The sequence below is a fragment of the Rattus norvegicus genome, chromosome 8 (genome assembly GCF_036323735.1).
Source record: "Rattus norvegicus strain BN/NHsdMcwi chromosome 8, GRCr8, whole genome shotgun sequence".
Classification (NCBI taxonomy): domain Eukaryota; kingdom Metazoa; phylum Chordata; class Mammalia; order Rodentia; family Muridae; genus Rattus; species Rattus norvegicus.
Genome location: NC_086026.1, coordinates 12,795,604 through 12,818,031, shown reverse-complemented (window position 1 = coordinate 12,818,031; position 22,428 = coordinate 12,795,604). Strand labels below are relative to the sequence as shown.

Here is a 22,428-nt window from a genome sequence, read left to right as displayed (position 1 = left end):
CCAAGAAGTGCTTGCTGACAGGCACCAGATATGGTTGTCTCCTGAGAGGCTCTGCCAGAGTCCTTCTGATACAGATGAGGATGACTGCAGCTAACCATTGGACTGAACAAGGGGACCCCAATGGAGGAGTCAGAAAAAAGACTGAAGGAGCCAAGAGGTCTGCAACATCATAGGAAGAACAACAGTATCAACCAAGTAAAACCCACCAGAGCTCCCAGGGACTAAACCACCAACCAATGAGTGCACATGGAGGGACCCATGTCTCCAGCCACATATGTGGCAGAGGATGGCATTGTCCTGCATCAAAGGAAAGAAAAGCCCTTAATCCTGTGAAGGCTCATTTCCCCAATTTAAGGGAATGCCAAGGCATTGAGGTTGGAGTGGGTGGGTGGGAATTGGAGTATCCTCATAGAAGCAGGTGGAGGGGGTGTGGGAGAGGGCAGAAAGGGGATACCATTTGAAATGTAAATATATAAAATATCCAAGAAAAATAAAGTTATTTTAAAAAAAAGAACGCAGGCATGTTCTAGCTCCCGCACGCAGCAGAATTTGGTACCTTTGGCCATGTGGCTCTGGCTTTAGGGAAAAGAATAGAAAGGACTACTGGGAAATTGATGCTTGTTAGCTAGAGCTTAGAAATTAGTGGTGATTAAAAAAAGAGCAACATCACTGAGGTGAAATCTTCTGGGAAGTTTTTTTGAGAACACAAGCCGTGTTCCAGAGATAACCAAGTACCTTGTACTACAGCTGATTTGGTAATGTGTAAAAATTACCCAAGCGGTACTGGTTTTGAAGGCATGAAGATGTCATGGAGAGCAGCTGAGGCTGGGCACTGTGAGAGGCCATGGAAGGCCATGGTGAAGGTGCAGCCTCAGTTTCAGTTGATGGCCCAGGACCGAAGGGGTCATGCAAAAAAGTTGAGGCTTCGCACCGTGAGAGGCTATTGGTGAAGCCTAGTTTTAGAGGAAAACTCCAGCAAATTGGAGATGCCAGTACAGCGCCATGATCACCAAGAACAGCAGCAGCAGTGGAACCTAAAGTGCTACAGAGGGCAGAGCTGGAGAAGTGACCCCTTTGAGGAGCCCAGAAGACCATGTATGGATCCCAGACATTGGAAAAGTTGCCTTGGCGACTCCAGGATGTTAGAGATGCCAGAGCCATGGGACACCTGAGGAGCAAAGCTGCTAACAGGGAGTGGGACCAACCCAAGAGAATGAAGCTTGTCACTGTTGAATGCCAGGTCCACCAACAGCGGCCAGCAGGGACGAAAGAAGCTGGAGACCTGACGAGGGGCTTTTCTGCCTTGCTTTGGTCTAGCGTTTCCTCATGATGTTTGGAACGGTAATGAATGTCCTCTGGTGGTGGAAGTATGTGATCTGCTTTTTGACGTTGATTTTATAGAGACTTTGACCTTTGGATTTTTAACATTGTTGAGACTACTCTAGACTATGAAGCCTTTAGAAATTGGATAAATGTATTTTTCATTATGCTGTGGCTAGGTATGATTGCCATAGACTCATGTGTGTCAACAAGCCCACGGGAGCCAGGGAGTGGAATGTAGTCTGAATATGCTTGACCCACAGGGAGTGGTACTGTTAGAAGGTGTGGCCTTGTTGGAGGAAGTGTGTCACTGTGGGAGTGGGCTTTGAAGCACTGCCAGATGTGGAAGTCAGTTTTCACCTGGCTGTAGTCAGATCAAGGTGCAGAACTCACAGCTCCTCCCATGCCATGCCTTCCTGGATGCTGCTATGCTCCTGTCTTGATGATAATGGACTGACCCTCTGAACCTGTGAGGCAGCCCCAATTAAATGTTGTCCTTTGTAAGAGTTGCCTTGGTCATGGTGTCTGTTCACAGCAGTACAAATCCTAACTAAGACAACCCCCCCTCCCTTTATCTGGGGAGAAAGGGAGGACAGGGGGATAGAAGGAAGGGAGATTAAGGTTAAAAAAAAAAAAGAAAATCAACAAGATAGATAACCCCTTGTGAAAACTAACTAAAAGGCAGAGAAAAAATATCCAAATTAACAAAATCAGCAGTGGCCCTCTAGGTGTGTTCTTCATGGTGCGTCTGCAACAGAAGCCCCTGTGAGTACAAATATGTTTTGGAGAGATAGGAAATAGGAGAGAGAGAGAGAGAGAGAGAGAGAGAGAGAGAGAGAGAGAGAGAGAGAGAGAGAGAGAGAGAACATAGGAGAGAGGGGGAGAAGCACAATGGTTTGAGCACTATAAAGAGAGGCAGAACTGGAGATGAGAGGATGGAGAGGAATAACCTGACGTTGATAGCCTGGTCTGCCACCTGAGGTCATGGTGAAATCCCAGCCTATGTTGCCCCTGAAGGCCTTGTCTGGGTCTGTGCCCACACAGCAGCAGTGGTACGCTTTTATGCCTGTAGTTCATATTACCACCAAAGGCCATATCCCTGGCCTGGGCTGCCATCAGGGACCATGTTGATATCCAAGGGCTGTAGAGAACTGGCCCTGCAGCACTCAGAAGAACAGGCCCTGCATCTCATCTGGGTTGGACAACAGACCTGGTATTGATGGTGAGGGCAGAGGTGAGCCAGCTGACTCTGCCCCTTGCAAACTGAGGCATAGAGTGAGCTAGCTGGGTCAGCATTAGAAAATTTGCCCTGGTGGTATAGGTGTGACAGAGCTGGAGGGCTGAGCAACTCAGCTACCACTCAAGCCCAGGTCAAGGAGTCTGAGGTGGCCCACTCCAATATCTGTCACATTTGTAAACTGCTGGAGCACATGAGGAAGCCAGTCCTACAGTTCCAAAGCTGCACAATCTCCATGACCCAGAGCAACAACAGGACATCTGAGAGGAACCCTGGTGAGGATCCAGTGTTGATGGTGGAGAAGAAGCTAGAGGCCTCAAACCAGACTCATTGCAATGAATATTTGCAAATAAAGAAGTAGATACAAGGAGTCTGGGGGCTTGAAACAAGGACTGGGAGGGCCAAGCTGCGGGAGGGAGATGCCTTGTCCTACAGGGAAGCCTATGAGGGAAGGCGGTATCCACTCCCTCAATCTAGTGTCCTGATGCCCAGCGCCAACGCCAGCCGTAAGGGTCAGGCGAAGCCGCGGGAGATGGTGGATGCAGCAGAAGATTATGCTAAAGAGAGATATAGGATATCCTCTATGATACAATCACAAGAAAAACCAGATAGAGTGTTGGTTCGCGTTTAGGACCTGACAGTACCAAAAGCTGAGGAGGTTGTTTGGGTCCGTGCAAGAGTCCATACAAGCAGAGCAAATGGCAAGCGGTGCTTCTTAGTCCTGAGGCAGCAGCAGTTTAATGTCCAGGCTCTTGCGGCTGTGGGAGACCATGCAAGAAAGCAGATGATGACATTTTCTGCCAACATCAACAAAGAAAGTATTGTTGACATAGAAGGCATTGTGAGAAAAGTAAATCAGAATATTGGAAGCTGTACATAGCAGGATGTTGAGTTGCACGTCCCGAAGATTTACGTGATTAGCTTGGCTGAACCTCACCTGCCTTGCAGCTGGATGATAGCATTTAGCCTGAAGTGGAAGGAGAAGAGGACGGAAGAGCATTAACCAAGATACAAGATTAGACAACAGAGTCATTGACCTTAGGACATCAACTAGTCAGGCCAACTTCCGTCTCCAGTCCGGCATCTGCCGTCTCTTCCGAGAAACATTAATTAACAAAGGTTTTGTGGAAATCCAAACTCCTAAAATTATTTCAGCTGCCAGTGAAGGAGGAGCCAATGTTTTTACTGTGTCCTATTTTAAAAATAATGCCTACCTCGCTCAGTCTCCACAACTATATAAGCAGATGTGCATTTGTGCTGATTTTGAGAAGGTTTTCTGCATTGGGCCAGTTTTCAGAGTTGAAGACTCCAATACCCATAGATATCTGACTGAATTCATTTGTTTGAATATTGAAATGGCCTTTAATTATCATTACCATAAAATTGTAGAAGAGATTGCTGACACTTTGGTGCAAATATTCAAAGAACTCCAAGAAAGGTTTCAGACTGAAATTCAAACTGTAAGTAAACAGTTCCCATGTGAGCCATTCAAATTTTTGGAGCTAACTTTAAGACTGGAGGATTGTGAGGCTTTGCTCTGCTTAGAGAAGCTGCAGTTGAAATGGATGATGTGGAAGATCTCAGTACACCACATGAAAAACTGTTGGCTGCCCCACATGTGGCCCATACATATATAGCCACCAAACTAGATAAGATGAATGAAACAAAGAAGTACAGGCTGACAGGAACCGGATGTAGATCTCTCCTGAGAGACACAGCCAGAATACAGCAAATACATAGGCAAATGCCAGCAGCAAACCACTGAACTGAGAACAGGACCCCCATTGAAGGTGTCTTAGAAAGGACCGAAAGAGCTTGAAGGGGCTCAAGACCCCATATGAACAACAATGCCAACCAACCAGAGCTTCCAGGACTAAGCCACTACCCAAAGACTATACATGGACTGACCCTGGGCTCCAACCTCATAAGTAGTAATGAATAGACTAGTAAGGGTACCATTAGTAAGGGGAAGCCCTTGGTCTTGCCAAGACTGAACCCCCAGTGAACGTGATTGTTAGGGGGAGGGAGGTAATGGGAGGAGGATGGGGAGGGGAACACCCATTTAGAAGGGGAGGGGGAAGGGTTAGGGGGATGTTGGCCTGGAAACTGGGAAAGGTAATAACAAATGAAGTATAAATAAGAAATACCCAATTTAATAAAGTTGGAGAAAAAAAAAGTGTGGCTTTAAGGCGTGAGTCGCTTCCGGTCACGAGGGAACATTGACGTCTGACATACAATCCTATAAACAGCATTGTCACCCTTTCCAACCGAATGCCTCCACCAGCATGTAAGCTTTTATTTTCTCCACTTCAATTCCATGGTGTAAAGCTCTCTCTGTAAGCAACTGAGGATGATGTATTCTTTGTGCTCTAGACAATATTTCTTCTCCTCTCATGAACATATCATAAGAGTTGGATTTCTTGGGTCAGGCATGCTATAGAAAGGTCTTACAGTCAATAGATATTTATCAAGAACATAAAAGTCTGTATCATACTTTTCCTTCACCAAACGACCCAACAGTTTTTCTTTTGCTTTTCTTCTTTATCTTTTTTTCATCTTTATTAAATTGGGGGTATTTCTTATTTGCATATCAAATGTTATTCCCTTTCCCAGTATCCAGGCCAACATCCCCTAACCCCTCCACCTCCCCTTCTAGATGGGTGTTCCCCTACCCATCCTCCCTCCATTACCGCCCTCCCCCCAACAATCACGTTCATTGGGGGTTCAGTCTTGGCAGGACCCCTTCCACTGGTGCTCTTACTAGTCTATTCATTGCTACGTATGCAGTTGGAGTCCAGGGTCAGTCCATGTATAGTCTTTGGGTAGTGGCTTAGTCCCTGGAAGCTCTGGTTGGTTGGCATTGTTGTTCATATGGGGTTTCAAGCCCCTTCAAGCTCTTTTAGTCCTTTCTAAGATTCCTTCAACAGGGATCCCGTTCTCAGTTCACTGGTTTAATTATGGCATTCGCCTATGTATTTGCTGTATTCTGGCTGTGTCTCTCAGGAGAGATCTACATCCGGTTCCTGTCAGCCTGCATTTCTTTGCTTCATCCATCTTGTCTAATTGGGTGGCTGTATATGTATGGGCCACATGTGGGGCAGGCTCTGAAAGGGTGTTCCTTCTTCCTCTGTTCTAAACTTTGCCTCCCTATTCCCTCCCAAGGGTATTCTTGTTCCCCTTTTAAAGAAGAAGTGAAGCATTTGCATTTTGGTCATCCTTCTTGAGTTTCACCTGTTCTGTGCATCTAGGGTAATTTGAGCATTTGGGCTAATAGCCACTTATCAATGAGTGCATACCATGTGTGTTTTTCTGTGATTGGGTTACCTCACTCAGGATGACATTTTCCAGTTCCATCCATTTGCCTATGAATTTCATAAAGTCATTGTTTTTGATAGCTGAGTAGTATTCCATTGTGTAGACGTACCATATTTTCTGTATCCATTCCTCTGTTGAAGGGCATCAGGGTTCTTTACACCTTCTGGCTATTATAAATAAGGCTGCTATGAACATAGTGGAGCATGTGTCTTTGTTACATGTTGGAGCATCTTTTGGGTATATACCCAAGAGAGGTATAGCTGGGTCCTCAGGTAGTTCAATGTCCAATTTTCTGAGGAACCGCCAGAATGATTTCCAGAATGGCTGTACCAGTCTGCAATCCCACCAAAAATGGAGGAGTGTTCCTCTTTCTTCACATCCTTGCCAGCATCTATTGTCACCTGAGTTTTTTATCTTAGCCATTCTTACTGGTATGAGGTGAAATCTCAGGGTTGTTTTGATTTGCATTTCCCTTATGACTAAAGATGTTGAACATTTCATTAGGTGCTTCTCAGCCATTCGGCATTCCTCAGCTGTGAATTCTTTGTTTAGCTCTGAACCCCATTTTTTAATAGGGTTATTTTTCTCCCTGCCGTCTAACTTCATGAGTTCTTTGTATATTTTGGATATAAGCCCTCTATCATTTGTGAGATTGGTAAAGATCTTTTCCCAATCTGTTGGTTGCCGTTTTGTCCTAACAACAGTGTCCTTTGCCTTACAATAGCTTTGCAGTTTTATGAGATCCCATTTGTTGATTCTTGATCTTAGAGCATAAGCCATTGGTGTTTTGTTCAGGAAATTTTTTCCAGTGCCCATGTGTTCGAGATGCTTCCCCACTTTTTCTTCTATTAGTTCAAGTGTATCTGGTTTGATTTGGAGGTCCTTGATCCACTTGAACTTAAGCTTTGTACAGGGTGATAAGCATGGATCGATCTGCACTCTTCTACATAAAGCCACACTTTTTATTCTCTCTAGTAACCTGCTATTGATTAGGCTATACCTGAGGTACTTAAGATATGCAGTAGAATTAAGTATTACTAAAAGTGCCACAATTATTTTTTAAGTAGCTCAGTAAAAATTAATTTAAGTCAAAATGTTTTAGAACTTCAGATATGCTTTAAATAGGAAATACTTGAACATTTTAATGAGAATTTCTATGGTTGAAATTCATAGTCTATCACTATAGGAAATGTTAAGGAAAATTTAAACAGTTTAGGATTATATAATTTTTTTCCTTTCTATATTGTGGTGACCACCATACAAATATCATAAATTTTCAATATTTGAACTTTTAACTCTTGACATTGAGAAAAATGGAGAAATTACCAAGATTTTAACATTTATAAAACTGGTATGTCTTAAAAGTTACTTTCAGAAATCATGTGAAGTATCTGAAAACACTGGCTAGAAACAGTAATACTGAAACCTTGTTATTAATTCTGAGCCTGAAATTCAATAAAACTTAAAGCTAAAAAAAAAGAAAGATGTATATACAAAAGGGCATACTGTGTGACATACTGGGACCCTTTACTGCTTCCATGATGAGATCGTTTTAAAAAAATTTTTAGTATTTATTTTCTTTACAGGGGTTGCAAAAGCAGAGGGGTGGATACAAAGGGATGGGAAGATGAGTGGGTTGCAGTACATGATTGTAGGGAGCCATATTGGATTTGGCCCTAGCCGCTTTTTGACTGCATGGCTCAAAGTGGCTTAGGTGACTCTGGGCTGTTTGGCCACCGATATTCACCCCTAAGATGACTGCCATAAGTCTTACGATTGTTGGACAGAGGCCTCTCCCATGAATTTACGGCACAGGAAGATAACATTCAAGGGATGCCTTAGCTCGAGCAGATACCAGTTATCTCTTCAGTCAACACCTGGTGTCTCCACTACCTGACCTCATCACCTGACCTCTTTGCCTCCAGCTATCACTGCCTATATCCTCATCTCCCCCTCCTCTGTGTTTCACAAAGGACACTCCCCCTACCTGAAAGCCTTAAAAGCTGTAACGTTCACCCCAATAAACGAGACCTGGACAACAGAATCTTGCTTGGTCTCCTTCTTTTCACCCCCATTTGGCCCACAGGTAGAAAGCCTCTTCGGGACCCTGAATAACTGGGTCCCCGCTGGTGGGGACACCTGATGTGAGATTCACAAAGAATATATAAAGAGTTTTTATACAGGGCTATAAGAATGAATCAATTTGCATTCTTCTACATGTGGCCTGCCAGTTGAACAAGCACCATTTGTTGAAAATGCTATCTTTTTTCCACTGAATGGTTTTAGCTCATTTTTCAATGATCAAATGACCATAGGTATGTGGGTCTATTTCTGGGTCTTTAATTTTATTCCATTGATCTACCTGCCTGTCTCTGTACCAATACTGTACAGGTTTTTATCATGATTGCTCTGTAATACAGCTTGAAGTCAGGGATGGTGATTCCCCAGAAGTTCTTTATTTGTAGAGAATAGTTTTCACTATACTGGGATTTTTGTTATTCCAAATGAATTTGCAAATTGCACTTTCTAACTCTATGAAGAATTGAGTTGGAATTTTGATGAGGATTGTACTGAATCTGTAGATTCCTTTTGGTAGGATGGCCATTTTTACTATATTAATCCTGCCAACGCATGAGCATGGGAGATCTTTTCTTTTCTTTTTTTTTTATTTCTCAGCCTGTTTATCCTTTTAGTAGAGGATAAAACCAGATACACTCAAACTAATAGAAGAAAAAGTGAGGAAGAGCCTCAAACACATGGGCACTAAGAAAAATTTCCTGAACAGAACACCAAAAAGGCTTATGTCCTAAGATGAAGAATTGACAAGTGGGACTTCATAAAATTGCAAAGCTTCTTTAAGGCAAAGGACATTGTCATTAGGACAAAATGGCAACAAACAGATTGGGAAAAGATCTTTACCAATCCTACGTCTGATAGAGGGTTAATACCCAATATATACAAAGAACTCAAGAAGTTAGACTCCAGAGAGCCAAATAACCCTATTAAAAATGGGATACAGTGCTGAACAAAGAATTTACAACTGAGGAATATTAAATGGCTGAGAAGTACCTAAAGAAATGTTTCACATCCTTAGTCATCAGGGAAATGCAAACCAAAACAACCCTGAGAATCTACCTCACACCAGTCAGAATGGCTAATATCAAAAACTCAGGTGACAACAGATTCTGGTGAAGATGTGGAGAAAGAAGAACCCTCCTCCATTGTTGGTGGGATTGCCAATTGATACAACCATTTTGGAAATCAGTCTGGCAGTTCCTCAGAAAACTGGACATAGTACCACCTGAGGACCCAGCTATACCACTCCTGGGTATATACCCAGAAGATGCTCCAACATATAACAAAGACACATGCTCCACTGTGTTCATAGCAGCCTTATTTATAATAGCTAGAAGCTGGAAAGAACCCAGATGTCCTTTAACAGATGAATGGATACAGAAAATGTGGTACATTTACACAATGGAGTACTACTCAGCTATTAAAAACAATGTCTTCGGGGGTTGGGGATTTAGCTCAGCGGTAGAGCGCTTGCCTAGCAAGCGCAAGGCCCTGGGTTCGGTCCCCAGCTCCGAAAAAAAGAAAAGAAAAGAAAAAAAAACAATGACTTCATGAAATTCATAGGCAAATGGATGGAAGTAGAAAACATCTTCCTGAGTGAGGTAAGGCAATCACAAAAACAAACAAACAAAAAACCAAAAAAAAAAAAAATACCCCAACGAAACAAATAAACAAAAAAACCCACACATGGTATGCACTCACTGATAAGTGGCTATTAGCCCAAAATCTCGGATACAATCCACAGAAAAGAGGGACGTCCAAAGTGAGGATGTTTCAGTCCTTCTTAAAAGGGGGAACAAAAATATTCACAGGAGGAAATACAGAGACAAAGTTTGGAGCAGAGACTGAAGGAAAGGTCATCCAGAGACTGTCCCATCTGGGGATCCAGCTCATATACATACAACCACCAAATTCAGACAATATTACTGCTGCCAAGAAGTGCATGTTGACAGGAGTCTGATATAGCTGTCTCCTGAGAGTCTCTGCTAAAGCTTGACAAATACAGAGTCAGATGCTCACAGCCAATCATTAACCTGAGAATGGGGTCCCCAATGGAGAAGTTAGAGAAAGGATTGAGGGAGCTGAAGGAGTTTGCAACCCCATAAGAACAATAATACCAACCAACCAGACCTCTCAGGGACAAAACCACCATCCATAGAGTACACATGGACAGACCCATGACTCGATGCATATGTAACAGAGAATGGCCTTGGTGGGCATCAATGGGAGGAGAAACCCTTGGTCCTGCCAAGGTTCGATGCCCCAGTATAAGAGAATGTCGGGTCTTCCTGGTGGCTGCCGCTGCAGAGAGCCCGTGGGGAGCACCCCACGAGCGAACCTGAGCCTCGGGACCACAGGTAAGACCAAATTTTCTGCTGCAAGAAAGCTGCCTGGTGAGCTTGGGACACAGGAAAGCAGAATTTCTCTAGGACCGGGCACGTTCTGTGTTTACCGGAAGTCCCACACCCTCGGATCCCGGCCCGCAGCAGCTCTCTGCTCCCAGACCCGGTGAGAGAGAGACCCAACCGCCTGGTCAGGTGGGCACTCCTGAGGCTGCAGAGCGGAAGAGACCACCAACTCTGCTCACCCCTGCCCACATCCCTGGCCCAAGAGGAAACTGTATAAGGCCTCTGGGCTCCCGTGGGGGAGGGCCCAGGAGCGGCAGGACCCCTGTCCCTGAGACACCGTCGGAACCTGAAAGAAACAGACCGGATAAACAGTTCTCTGCACCCAAATCCCGTGGGAGGGAGAGCTAAACCTTCAGAGAGGCAGACAAGCCTGGGAAACCAGAAGTGACTGCTCCCTGCACACACATCTCGGACGCCAGAGGAAAAAGCCAAAGACCATCTGGAACCCTGGTGCACTGAAGCTCCCGGAAGGGGCGGCACAGGTCTTCCTGGTTGCTGCCGCTGCAGAGAGCCCGTGGGCAGCACCCCACGAGCGAACCTGAGCCTCGGGACCACAGGTAAGACCAAATTTTCTGCTGCAAGAAAGCTGCCTGGTGAGCTTGGGACACAGGAAAGCAGAATTTCTCTAGGACCGGGCACGTTCTGTGTTTACCGGAAGTCCCACACCCGCGGATCCCGGCCCGCAGCAGCTCTCTGCTCCCAGACCCGGTGAGAGAGAGACCCAACCGCCTGGTCAGGTGGGCACTCCTGAGGCTGCAGAGCGGAAGAGACCACCAACTCTGCTCACCCCTGCCCACATCCCTGGCCCAAGAGGAAACTGTATAAGGCCTCTGGCTCCCGTGGGGAAGGGCCCAGGAGCGGCAGGACCCCTGTGCCTGAGACACCGCCGGAACCTGAAAGAAACAGACCGGATAAACAGTTCTCTGCACCCAAATCCCCTGGGAGGGAGAGCTAAACCTTCAGAGAGGCAGACAAGCCTGGGAAACCAGAAGTGACTGCTCCCTGCACACACATCTCGGACGCCAGAGGAAAAAGCCAAAGACCATCTGGAACCCTGGTGCACTGAAGCTCCCGGAAGGGGCGGCACAGGTCTTCCTGGTTGCTGCCGCTGCAGAGAGCCCGTGGGCAGCACCCCACGAGCGAACCTGAGCCTCGGGACCACAGGTAAGACCAAATTTTCTGCTGCAAGAAAGCTGCCTGGTGAACTCAAGACACAGGCCCACAGGAACAGCTGAAGACCTGTAGAGAGGAAAAACTACACGCCAGAAAGCAGAACACTCTGTCCCCATAACTGACTGAAAGAGAGGAAAACAGGTCTACAGCACTCCTGTCACACAGGCTTATAGGACAGTCTAGCCACTGTCAGAAATAGCAGAACAAAGTAACACTAGAGATAATCTGATGGCGAGAGGCAAGCGCAGGAACCCAAGCAACAGAAACCAAGACTACATGCCATCATCGGAGCCCAATTCTCCCACCAAAACAAACATGGAATATCCAAACACACCAGAAAAGCAAGATCTAGTTACAAAATCATATTTGATCATGATGCTGGAGGACTTCAAGAAAGACATCAACACACTTAGGGAAGCACAGGAAAACATTAATAAACAAGTAAAAGCCTACAGAGAGGAATCGCAAAAATCCCTGAAAGAATTCCAGGAAAACACAATCAAACAGTTGAAGGAATTAAAAATGGAAATAGAAGCAATCAAGAAAGAACACCTGGAAACAACCCTGGATATAGAAAACCAAAAGAAGAGACAAGGAGCTGTAGATACAAGCCTCACCAACAGAATTCAAGAGATGGAAGAGAGAATCTCAGGAGCAGAAGATTCCATAGAAATCATTGACTCAACTGTCAAAGATAATGTAAAGCGGAAAAAGCTACTGGTCCAAAACATACAGGAAATCCAGGACTCAATGAGAAGATCAAACCTAAGGATAATAGGTATAGAAGAGAGTGAAGACTCCCAGCTCAAAGGACCAGTAAATATCTTCAACAAAATCATAGAAGAAAACTTCCCTAACCTAAAAAAAGAGATACCCATAGGCATACAAGAAGCCTACAGAACTCCAAATAGATTGGACCAGAAAAGAAACACCTCCCGTCACATAATTGTCAAAACACCAAACGCACAAAATAAAGAAAGAATATTAAAAGCAGTAAGGGAAAAAGGTCAAGTAACATATAAAGGGAGACCTATCAGAATCACACCAGACTTCTCGCCAGAAACTATGAAGGCCAGAAGATCCTGGACTGATGTCATACAGACCCTAAGAGAACACAAATGCCAGCCCAGGTTACTGTATCCAGCAAAACTCTCAATTAACATTGATGGAGAAACCAAGATATTCCATGACAAAACCAAATTTACACAATATCTTTCTACAAATCCAGCACTACAAAGGATAATAAATGGTAAAGCCCAACATAAGGAGGCAAGCTATACCCTAGAAGAAGCAAGAAACTAATCGTCTTGGCAACAAAACAAAGAGAATGAAAGCACACAAACATAACCTCACATCCAAATATGAATATAAAGGGAAGCAATAATCACTATTCCTTAATATCTCTCAATATCAATGGCCTCAACTCCCCAATAAAAAGACATAGATTAACAAACTGGATACGCAATGAGGACCCTGCATTCTGCTGCCTACAGGAAACACACCTCAGAGACAAAGACAGACACTACCTCAGAGTGAAAGGCTGGAAAACAACTTTCCAAGCAAATGGTCAGAAGAAGCAAGCTGGAGTAGCCATTCTAATATCAAATAAAATCAATTTCCAACTAAAAGTCATCAAAAAAGATAAGGAAGGACACTTCATATTCATCAAAGGAAAAATCCACCAAGATGAACTCTCAATCCTAAATATCTATGCCCCAAATACAAGGGCACCTACATACGTAAAAGAAACCTTACTAAAGCTCAAAACACACATTGCACCTCACACAATAATAGTGGGAGATTTCAACACCCCACTCTCATCAATGGACAGATCATGGAAACAGAAATTAAACAGTGATGTCGACAGACTAAGAGAAGTCATGAGCCAAATGGACTTAACGGATATTTATAGAACATTCTATCCTAAAGCAAAAGGATATACCTTCTTCTCAGCTCCTCATGGTACTTTCTCCAAAATTGACCATATAATTGGTCAAAAAACGGGCCTCAACAGGTACAGAAAGATAGAGATAATCCCATGCATGCTATCGGACCACCACGGCCTAAAACTGGTCTTCAATAACAATAAGGGAAGAATGCCCACATATACGTGGAAATTGAACAATGCTCTACTCAATGATAACCTGGTCAAGGAAGAAATAAAGAAAGAAATTAAAAACTTTTTAGAATTTAATGAAAATGAAGATACAACATACCCAAACTTATGGGACACAATGAAAGCTGTGCTAAGAGGAAAACTCATAGCGCTGAGTGCCTGCAGAAAGAAACAGGAAAGAGCATATGTCAGCAGCTTGACAGCACACCTAAAAGCTCTAGAACAAAAAGAAGCAAATACACCCAGGAGGAGTAGAAGGCAGGAAATAATCAAACTCAGAGCTGAAATCAACCAAGTAGAAACAAAAAGGACCATAGAAAGAATCAACAGAACCAAAAGTTGGTTCTTTGAGAAAATCAACAAGATAGATAAACCCTTAGCCAGACTAACGAGAGGACACAGAGAGTGCGTCCAAATTAACAAAATTAGAAATGAAAAGGGAGACATAACTACAGATTCAGAGGAAATTCAAAAAATCATCAGATCTTACTATAAAAACCTATATTCAACAAAATTTGAAAATCTTCAGGAAATGGACAATTTCCTAGACAGATACCAGGTATCGAAGTTAAATCAGGAACAGATAAACCAGTTAAACAACCCCATAACTCCTAAGGAAATAGAAGCAGTCATTAAAGGTCTTCCAACCAAAAAGAGCCCAGGTCCAGACGGGTTTAGTGCAGAATTCTATCAAACCTTCATAGAAGACCTCATACCAATATTATCCAAACTATTCCACAAAATTGAAACAGATGGAGCACTACCGAATTCCTTCTATGAAGCCACAATTACTCTTATACCTAAACCACACAAAGACACAACAAAGAAAGAGAACTTCAGACCAATTTCCCTTATGAATATCGACGCAAAAATACTCAATAAAATTCTGGCAAACCGAATTCAAGAGCACATCAAAACAATCATCCACCATGATCAAGTAGGCTTCATCCCAGGCATGCAGGGATGGTTTAATATACGGAAAACCATCAACGTGATCCATCATATAAACAAACTGAAAGAACAAAACCACATGATCATTTCATTAGATGCTGAGAAAGCATTTGACAAAATTCAACACCCCTTCATGATAAAAGTCCTGGAAAGAATAGGAATTCAAGGCCCATACCTAAACATAGTAAAAGCCATATACAGCAAACCAGTTGCTAACATTAAACTAAATGGAGAGAAACTTGAAGCAATCCCACTAAAATCAGGGACTAGACAAGGCTGCCCACTCTCTCCCTACTTATTCAATATAGTTCTTGAAGTTCTAGCCAGAGCAATCAGACAACAAAAGGAGATCAAGGGGATACAGATCGGAAAAGAAGAAGTCAAAATATCACTATTTGCAGATGACATGATAGTATATTTAAGTGATCCCAAAAGTTCCACCAGAGAACTACTAAAGCTGATAAACAACTTCAGCAAAGTGGCTGGGTATAAAATTAACTCAAATAAATCAGTTGCCTTCCTCTATACAAAAGAGAAACAAGCCGAGAAAGAAATTAGGGAAACGACACCCTTCATAATAGACCCAAATAATATAAAGTACCTCGGTGTGACTTTAACCAAGCAAGTAAAAGATCTGTACAATAAGAACTTCAAGACACTGAGGAAAGAAATTGAAGAAGACCTCAGAAGATGGAAAGATCTCCCATGCTCATGGATTGGCAGGATTAATATAGTAAAAATGGCCATTTTACCAAAAGCAATCTACAGATTCAATGCAATCCCCATCAAAATACCAATCCAATTCTTCAAAGAGTTAGACAGAACAATTTGCAAATTCATCTGGAATAACAAAAAAACCAGGATAGCTAAAGCTATCCTCAACAATAAAAGGACTTCAGGGGGAATCACTATCCCTGAACTCAAGCAGTATTACAGAGCAATAGTGATAAAAACTGCATGGTATTGGTACAGAGACAGACAGATAGACCAATGGAATAGAATTGAAGACCCAGAAATGAACCCACACACCTATGGTCACTTGATTTTTGACAAAGGAGCCAAAACCATCCAATGGAAAAAAGATAGCATTTTCAGCAAATGGTGCTGGTTCAACTGGAGGGCAACATGTAGAAGAATGCAGATCGATCCATGCTTATCACCCTGTACAAAGCTTAAGTCCAAGTGGATCAAGGACCTCCACATCAAACCAGACACACTCAAACTAATAGAAGAAAAACTAGGGAAGCATCTGGAACACATGGGCACTGGAAAAAATTTCCTGAACAAAACACCAATGGCTTATGCTCTAAGATCAAGAATCGACAAATGGGATCTCATAAAACTGCAAAGCTTCTGTAAGGCAAAGGACACGGTGGTTAGGACAAAACGGCAACCAACAGATTGGGAAAAGATCTTTACCAATCCTACAACAGATAGAGGCCTTATATCCAAAATATACAAAGAACTCAAGAAGTTAGACCGCAGGGAAACAAATAACCCTATTAAAAATGGGGTTCCGAGCTAAACAAAGAATTCACAGCTGAGGAATGCCAAATGGCTGAGAAACACCTAAAGAAATGTTCAACATCTTTAGTCATAAGGGAAATGCAAATCAAAACAACCCTGAGATTTCACCTCACACCAGTGAGAATGGCTAAGATCAAAAACTCAGGTGACAGCAGATGCTGGCGAGGATGTGGAGAAAGAGGAACACTCCTCCATTGTTGGTGGGATTGCAGACTGGTAAAACCATTCTGGAAATCAGTCTGGAGGTTCCTCAGAAAATTGGACATTGAACTGCCTGAGGATCCAGCTATACCTCTCTTGGGCATATAGCCAAAAGATGCCTCAACATATAAAAGAGACACGTGCTCCACTATGTTAATCGCAGCCTTATTTATAATAGCCAGAAAATGGAAAGAACCGAGATGCCCTTCCACAGAGGAATGGATACAGAAAATGTGGTACATCTACACAATGGAATATTACTCAGCTATCAAAAACAACGAGTCTATGAAATTCGTAGGCAAATGGTTGGAACTGGAAAATATCATCCTGAGTGAGCTAACCCAATCACAGAAAGACATACATGGTATGCACTCATTGATAAGTGGCTATTAGCCCAAATGCTTGAATTACCCTAGATCCCTAGAACAAACGAAACTCAAGACGGATGATCAAAATGTGAATGCTTCACTCCTTCTTTAATTGAGGAAAAAGAATACCCTTGGCTGGGAAGGGAGAGGCAAAGATTAAAACAGAGACTGAAGGAACACCCATTCAGAGCCTGCCCCACAGGTGGCCCATACATATACAGCCACCCAATTGGACAAGATGGATGAAGCAAAGAAGTGCAGACCGACAGGAGCCGGATGTAGATCGCTCCTGAGAGACACAGCCAGAATACAGCAAATACAGAGGCGAATGCCAGCAGCAAACCACTGAGCTGAGAATAGGTCCCCCGTTGAAGGAATCAGAGAAAGAACTGGAAGAGCTTGAAGGGGCTCGAGACCCCAAAAGTACAACAATGCCAAGCAACCAGAGCTTCCAGGGACTAAGCCACTACCTAAAGACTATACATGGACTGACCCTGGACTCTGACCCCATAGGTAGCAATGAATATCCTAGTAAGAGCACCAGTGGAAGGGGAAGCCCTGGGTCCTGCTAAGACTGAACCCCCAGTGAACTAGACTATGGGGGGAGGGCGGCAATGGGGGGAGGGTTGGGCGGGGAACACCCATAAGGAAGGGGAGGGGGGAGGGGGATTTTGCCCGGAAACCGGGAAAGGGAATAACACTTGAAATGTATATAAGAAATACTCAAGTTAATAAAAAAAAAAAAAAAAAAAAAGAGAATGTCAAGGCGGCAAGGCAGGAAGAGGTGGGTGTGTGGGTAGGGGAACACTGTCACATAAGCAGGGGAAGTGGGGGATGGGAAAAGAGATAACATTTGAAATGTAAATAAAAATTACCCAATAAAAAAGAAATAAAATACAGTTTTTTTTTAAAAAAAGAAGATAAAGTGGAGAATACCCTTGAACATATTGGCACAGGAGACAACTTCCTGAACACTGATAGCATTAGCACTAAGAAAAACAATCAGTTGGACTTCATGAAATTGAAAAGCTTTTGCAAGTCAATAGGACAACCTGCAGAATGGGAAAGATTTTCACTAACTCCACATTTGACAGAGGACTGGTATACAAGATAGATAAAGAACTCAAAAAACTAGACATCAGCAAACCAAATTACTCAATTATAAATAGTTTATAGATATGAACAGAGAATTGTGGTATGCATCTTGCGGGCCAGCTCTAGTTCCATGTTATCTACTGCTTCCCTGTCTCTGTGTCCAGATGTGGCTTTGCACTTGGCTGGAAGAATGAAGCAGAGTTCAGAACACGTGAGGTTTTACAGGATCCTGGAAGTGAGTGCTGGGGGGGTGGGGTGAGAGTGTGGGGAAGAAGTCCTTCTCCAAGAATCTTAGTGTTGCAATTCTGTTAAGCAAAGGCCTTCTTCAACAATCTTCAATGAAACAGCTCTCTGAGATGATCTTATCTTGTATGTATCCCTTTATTCTGGGTGGGTTTGAATGTATATACTTTATTTGGGGAGAACCAGGGGTATATATGGACCTTGGTGAGTAGGAAGGCATTTTCAGGGTAAGCAAAAATCATTCCATAGAGTTTTAAAGCTCTGTGGATGCCTCATTTGCCTGGGGAGGCATTCCAGGAATCTCACTCAGGTGCTTGCTGGACAAGTTCTTATCTGCAGAAAGGAAGCTGAACCTGTAATCTCACAGAGGCTACGTGACATTTTGCAAGCAGAATGTATAGGTGTTTTGGGATCCTCAGAAAAGATCAAAGAAAGAAGTCCCTCATTTCTGCTGAACTAAGAAGGCTATCTGGACAATGATAGACTTTGACCGTAATTAGCAGAGCCCATTCTCAATAGAAACATCTCAAATGGCTGAGAAACACTTAAATATTCAACAACCTTAGCAGCTTTTATATATAACAATCAGAAACTGGGAACAACCTAGATGCCTCTCAACTGAAGAATTGATAATGAAAATGTGGTATGTTTACACAATAGTATATTACTCAGCTAAAAACAATGACATTATGAAATTTTAAGACAATGGATGGAACTAGGAAAAAAAATCCTGAGTGATTAACCCAGATCCAAACATGATGTGTACTCACATATAAATGCAGATTGACTCTTTAGTAAAATCATGATGCAATCTACAGGTCCAGAGAGGCTAAGTAACAAAGAGGACTCAAGAGATAGGCAGGGAATGCATGGATATTCCTGGGACGGGGAAATAGAATACATTTTGCAAGTGGACAGGGACATGTAGGAATAGGAACAGCATGTATGTACTGGAATTTGACCTATTCAGCTTCTACATAGAAAATAAATATTGTTTCTTAAAGAATCTATTTTGGCTGGGCAAAATAGTGCACATCTTTAATCTGAGCACTTGAAACACAGAGACAGTGATCTCTAAATTCAAAGCTAGCGTAGTCTACAGACAGAGTAGCCTGCTCTACTAAATGAGAACATGTCCAAAACAAACACACAAATGAGCAAAAGCATATAATTTTGAGGGATAAATTTGATGATTTAGGCCAAGGAAGACATTATGAGAAAGTTACCAAGTTGGCTACATACAGGCTATAAGCTCAGGAAACTGACTCTTCAGAGGTCATTGATAGGTGCAATTGCTAACCAAGTAAGCATTTGTAAATCAAAGGTATACATTTCAGAACGCCAGGCCCTCCACATCAGGAAGACTAAGTCATGTGGGGAAAAACCTTGTTGACATTGAATGTCCTCTTCCTATCCCAAATTTCTCATTTCCTTTCTTTCTTTGGAAAACAAGGTTTATTATCATGACTGGTCACTTGGTTCTTCTGTCCCCTTGTTGCAAGAGCCATCTGGTCTGGTCTTACTGTGTAACCCACTGGTTAGATCAAATACAAGTCAGTCATGACTTACAAGTCCCAGCTGTAAAGGCACTCATGCCACTGGCTTTGGTGGCGTTGTATGACACGCCATCCTGACTTTTATGTAAGTGACAGAGGTGAGTACAGACTAAGAAACCTAGGGGGAAAACTGTTATTCAACTCATAAAAGCTTCTGAACCTCATAGGATGTCAGTACCATAAAGTCAGGAGTACTTGGTCAACGGTTGGGCCAAGTTCTTCAGAATTTTTCAAAAGGCCTTTCTGGTGCCCCCTGGTGGTGCTGTGAATCCAGCAGCCATGGGATGGATCCTTAAAGGGAAGCTATTTTCTTCCTGTGAACAGGCTTCTTTCTCTGTGTTCTGATGCCCATGTGTGTGTGAAAGTGTATGGAGGCCTAAGGTTCATATGAAGTGTCTTCTTCAGTCACTTCCCACTGTATTCATTGAGGCAGGAGCTCTCAGTTGTATGTGGAGCTCTTTGTTTCACTTAGGTGCCCTGGGGATCTCCTACCTTTCCTTTCCAAATTAGAATTACAGGAGGCTGCCACACCCACCCAACATCTACATGAGAATCCACACTTTGATATTCTCTTGCACAGCAAGTGATTTGTCCACTGAGCATCTCCTCAGCCCATTGATACTATTTTTAACTCAATATGAAAGCTCTCCTAGAATAACCTTGGCTTTCAACCTGACTGGATTGATAAACAACTAAAATGGCAATAAAGTATAATTCTGAGGATATCTTTGATGTTATTTCTGGAACATTAGGACAAATATCAAGGGTACTGCATGTAAAGATCTGTCCTGAAGGTAAGCATCACCCTGGGACAAGCTGGGAGTCTGGGGGAGCAGAAATGAAAGCAGAAATTGCTCATGTGGACACCCACACTCAATTTTTTTGACGGTGGTGGAACTGCAGTGACCCTTCCTGAGGAACTGTGAGACTCAGCAGACTGGAGGGGGACTTCACCTGAGAAGGACATCCTCAGTGTTCCCACACAGGTAAGTTCTATGTCGCAAAGGAATGGCTGACGATTACCTACTAACTGTCACACAACCCAAATCAGGGTGTCCATTTACTGACTCAATTACCAAGGACAAGATACCACATGCTGCTGTGTTGAATGGACTAATATTGGTTTCTTCTTATAAAAGGGAAAGCGAGAGGTAAAGGGATCCCACTCATCTATATCTGGCATTGTGATTTACTTGAAAGATAGGAGAAAGAATTCCCAATTAGCCAAAATCATCTTTTAAACACTCCTTTAATGCACTTTTGGGCTTCCAGAGACCAATTTGCAGCTGACTCCAGTCTGTTTATCCTGAATCTTTACTCATTTGGACATTACTGCCTCAGGTACTTTGTTCATGCTGTGCCTTCTTTATCCACTTCCTGGGCCACTCAATGCCTCCATGTGTGCCATGGTTGCCTGAGGCTTGTCACAGTCACAGTGCACTCTATCTCATCAGTGTGAGTCACTTCAAAGAGAAGAGGAATCCAAGAAAGTAGCAAGGTTTTACCCTCATTTCCCCCTGCGCTTCTATGTAAGTTTCTGGTGACAGGCACTCCGTTGTGCTTTGTTACAATAGCAACCCTTAGGAACCTGGCATCTCGGTGAGCTGTCAGAAGTGAAGAGCATACTGATGGCAAAACTAGGGGAGAGATGAACAGTGTTTTCCAGCTACCCAGTCATCATTGCTCTCCTAAAGGGAGACTACTGAATTCAGTTTTATCTCAGTTTTATCTTGGTAGCAGTAGAAACACTAGGAACGAATCAAATTTCTTTCCTTAGTGAATAGTGTTTAACAGATACTTATTAAATATTTAGAAATGTGTGAATCTTGGAAAGTGAAAGGGCCTAAACTTTCTAAATCTATAGAATTCCTGAGCTAGTGGGATGATTCTGTGAGTAGAAGAGCTTTCTGTGCAAGCTTGATGAGTTCAGTCCCTGGAACCTACAATTGAAGGAGAGACTTGGCTCCCAAAAGTTATCCCCTGATCACCACAGGTGTACCATAAGGTACACACACACACACACACACACACACACACACACACACACACACACCCCTAAGATGATTTATTTTCTGGAGTCCTTTGCCTGTCTCTAACTCTTCTCCATGTCCTCCACATTCCTCCAGTTTACTCGAGCTGTCAATTCGCTCCTTTACAGATGAGGAAAGCAAGGTCCACACAGATTTAATGACACAAAGGCACATGAAAATCTCAAGTCAGAGTATGTGTGGACATTGAGCATCCTGACTCCAGCCTATCCCTTATTAGCAGGTACTCTCATAGGGAGGATGCTAAGCAATGTTCAGGAGCTGTCTGGGGGAAGCTGGACCCAAAGGAAGGGCTCATCAGTGCCAGACTTGTAGCTGAAGTTGAATAACCCACTCTAATCCCCCAGCAGCAACATTGTGAGTTTCTTGCTATCCACCCCAGTGCTCTGGGTTCTCAAATGAAAGACACGAAAATACAGCCTCAAATTTAATATGCCCTAAGCAGCTGAATGGAGGGGCTACCCCCAAACCTCCATGCTGCTAACACACTCTCTCCTCCAATATTCCTGAATTATTATTTACTAAAACCTATATTCCATCCTGCTTACCATAGTGTAGGGAGCCGTATTGGATTTGGGCCTGGCCGCTTTGTAACTGTGTGGCCACAGTTAAGATTACCACCATAAAGTCATGAGACTGTTGGACAAAAGCCTCTCCCATGTATTTACAGCACAGGAAGAAAAGACCAAGTAGTAAACACCCGGCGTCTCCACTGCATGACCTCTGCTGAGCCCGGCTGATGCACGTGGAACCCACACACCTGGACCACACCTGGGTGGTGGTCAATTTACTTC

General features: G+C 43.2%; 1 pseudogene; it reads left to right on the top strand.

Annotated features, from left to right (window-relative positions):
- Positions 1 to 3,041: 3,041 nt before the first annotated feature.
- Positions 3,042 to 21,963, top strand: Dars1-ps1 (aspartyl-tRNA synthetase 1, pseudogene 1; annotated as a pseudogene).
- The last annotated feature ends 465 nt before the right edge of the window (positions 21,964 to 22,428 follow it).